This window comes from Octodon degus, unplaced genomic scaffold (genome assembly GCF_000260255.1).
Source record: "Octodon degus isolate 3935 unplaced genomic scaffold, OctDeg1.0 scaffold00319, whole genome shotgun sequence".
Lineage (NCBI taxonomy): Eukaryota > Metazoa > Chordata > Mammalia > Rodentia > Octodontidae > Octodon > Octodon degus.
This window is the reverse complement of record NW_004524895.1, coordinates 401,637-405,341: the sequence shown is the minus strand read 5'-3', so window position 1 is coordinate 405,341 and position 3,705 is coordinate 401,637.

Genomic DNA, 3,705 nt, shown 5'->3' with positions numbered 1-3,705 from the left:
AAAAAAAAAGACAAAAAAAAATCCTGGCATGGCAGCACACACGTAATCCTAGCACTTGGGACACTGAAGCAGGAGGATATTTGCCAGTTCAAGACCAGCGTGGGCTAAAAGTGAGCTCAAGGCCAGCCTGAGCTGCATAGCAAGATCCTGTCTCTAAAGGTCAAAAGGAGGTTAATGAGATAGCTCAGTGGTCTAAAGTGCTTGCTTAGGCAAGCGCAGGGACCACAGTTTGATCCCCGGCACCACATGCCATGCCAGCCCCACCCACAGGATGGGCTGAGCCCGCCACACAGAAAAAGAAAAAGACAAACAATTACAAAAGCTGGGCATGGAATGTGCCTGGAAATCCAATACCAGAGAAGCTGAGGCAGGAGGATCACCACTAGTTCATGGCCAGCTTGAGCTTCATAGGCACTCTGAAAAAATTTAAGGCACTACTGATCACAGAATTCTGTTGTTTGCATCTGAAAGTCTTCTCAAGTAACAGAATGGCCTAAAGGAGGCTGCCTGCTCATGCCACTGTCCGTTCAAATCGCGACATGTTTTCAAGATGCAGCTCAAAGCCTGTGGGCTCTTCTGGCCGACTGCTGACCTCACCGATCTCCTGTGCGCTGAACTCAGAACGAGGAGTTCAGGTGTGCTGTGCTTTCACAATGCATCTCCGCGTGCCTGTGTGGCACGTTCCACTCTGCCTCCTGCCATGTTTTCCCAACAGGTCAAGCTCCTGGACCCCAGCGCCTTCTGCTCTCCTTATCCCCGGCACGGCCGCAGTGTGTGGCACTGTGCCAAGCACAGCATCTCCGGCAACCATCCACATCCAAGAGTGCTGTGGCGGCTGCTGTAGTGGGAACTTTCAGGGCCCAGCAAAACTCAAGGCATTTCGTTTGTGCGCTTATTCCACTGAGCCATCTCCCTGGCCCCATCACAGCCGTAAGCCCCTTTCTGCTCTAGGACAAGAAACTCAAAACTCTGCAGCAAACAGGTGACATTTTATTGAGCCAAATGGTGTGTAAGAGATTTAAGTGTTAAGTATTATTGAACACTTGGATCTGTGCTGTGGAGCATATAAATCAGCATTTCTCCGTAAGGCCTGCACAGTACAACCGCCAGGGGATGTTTCTAACCAAAAGAGACCAGGGTCACCCCAGAGAGGGCACAGTTAATACAAGGTGGGATCTGATGGTCCAATTTTTAGGGGGTTCGGGTGACCCAAATATACAGCAAGGGCTGAGATGCTCCCTGGTATACACTGTGTGGCAGCGTGAAGGCAGAGCTCCTCAACCCTGACATCCATCAAAGCCACTGTGATTTAAAGAAAACGATTTCTTTCCTTTTTTTTAATTTTTATCTTTATTTTTTTTGTCCTGTCAGAGGTGAATATTCTATTGGCATCTAAATACTATAGGTGTTTGAATTGCACTAAACAATCTAACACTGTCTAGCAGTCTATAATATTAGTGGGTTATCCTCAGAAGTTATTGACTTAAGCCTTTTACAGCTCATCGTATTAATATGGATTTACTTTATATACCTCGTTTTTATACTTTTCTGCTGGATGGTTAAGACCAAGATATAGCAAGACCTATATACCCAGAAATGTAACTTTTGTATCTGAAACGGTCAGCCAAGTACTCTCAGGATTTATCCTGTAGCCCTGTACCACCTTTTGTACATCCTTTTGTCAGTGTCTGACATGAGGATGAGTCACGGCCATTGCTTGACCAATTTGTTCTCTGTGAAAGCTTGAGAAAATGTTTTTTCTCTCCATGTGACTCTCCCCAGGCTCACTTTACATCATCAAACACATTCCTCTGTGGCTCCATAATCTTCTTGATCAGAAAATTTGGAGCACAACTGAGCTACATGTTGTTACAGTACAGGTTCTCCTATGTCCCAATTCTTCACTGACCTTGAAAAGCTAGGACCAAAATGTTGGCTAACCATGCAGCCCTTCCTAAGAAAACAATTTCTGAAGATGGGCATGGTGGTGCACACCTGTAATCCCAGCATTCGGGAGGTTGAGGCAGGAGGATCCTTGCAAGTTAAGGACCAGCCTAGACTTCAAAGTGAGCTCAAGGCCATCCTGAAATGCATACAGACCCTATCTCAAAAAGACAAAAAACAGGAAGAGAGCCAGCCAAATAACTCAGCGGATTAAAGTGCCTGTTTAGGCAGACACAGGGGTGGCTGGTTCAATCCCCAGGTCTGCAGTGCAGGCCCTGCCCCTGGGATGTGCTGAGCCAGTAATTGAGACTGGGCATGGTGGTATGCACCTGTAATCCTAGAGCTTGGGAGGCTGAAAACAGGAAAATCACTGAGTCTAATCTATGTAGTGAGACCCTATAGACCCTGCCCTAAATACTTTTTTTAAAAAGGAAGGAAATAGGAAAGAAGGAAGGAAGGAAGAAAGAAAGAAAAAATGATTTCTGAGCCCCACTACTACAGAATTTACATGCCTAGGTGGGGAACCAGGAATCTACATTTTAAGAAAATAATCCAGTGATAAAGGTGTGTATTGTCTGCTGGTGACACTTGGAGAAAATCTGTTCTAAGTGAATTTGTATCTAGAAAATTTTGTGATCTACTTTTTTTGCTTGCTTCAAAATATACTTTACACAGAAAATCAATCTGTAATTGCTATAATCAAATATAGGAAAAATAATTGTGGTTCTATGCTCTGAAGAAAGGGGAAAAAAGCAGGATTCTTTTAAAAGTTAAATTAAGGGTTCAAACTGAAGGCCAGTAGTAATTTCCAATCTGTTAGAAGTGAAAATAAGTATGGAAAAGAAAAGGGAAATTTCATTTTAAATGACAGGAATATTTTCCTGAAAATTAAACTTTGCATAGACATTGCAAGTTATCCAAATTTAGGAGGGCAAATCAGTGTGAAGATTTGTCATAAGGTACTTTCTTGAAAACTGACTCACCAATCAAAAGTATTCCCGGTTCTTCTAGCCTCAAACAGAGGTGGACAGACAAGCCAGTTAACAGTGCCAAAAGCTTATTTGGCAAGTGCGGGGTGAGCAGGTGTGGGAGAAACCAGCTCTGCAGAGCGAACTTGGGCCAAAGGAAAAAAAAAGGATAAAAGCAAAAACAAAACACACCATGCATTCAGACACGGTTTGGGAAGGGCGGACTCGGGCAGATAGCAACTTTCTGCGAGGGCCGGTATTCTGCACTCTGGCTGTAGCTCCCAGGAGCCAGAAGTTCTACATTCAGGGGCCTGGCATTGCCCTGAGGTCTTGTGATCGACAGCTTCTGCTCATTTTCCAGCCAGCTTTTTTCCCCCCTTTTTTGAGACAGGGTCTCACTAAGTAGCCCAGGCTTCCTTTGAACTCTCAGCCTGCTGAGTATTGGAATTACAGGTGTGTGTCGCCACGCCCGACTTGCCAAGCAGCTTTGCTGAGCCCTAGTCCCTATAACAGATTCAGATTCAAACGCAACAGCATTTCTTTTTCTTTTTTTTTTTTTGGCGGAACCGGGGATTGAACTTAGGCCCTTGTGCTTGCCAAGGAAGTGCTTATTCCACTGAGCCATCTCCCTGGCCCGCAACAGCATTTCAAATTACCTGGAACAGCTGAATGGTAGGTTCAAACAAGTGAGACTAACCTAAAGAGAGAAGAAATCTGGTTTTAGTTTTGCTGCTTAAATCTATATTACAGTATAAAAGAGAAGAGGCTATACAAAGGAAAAACTCAAGTGAAA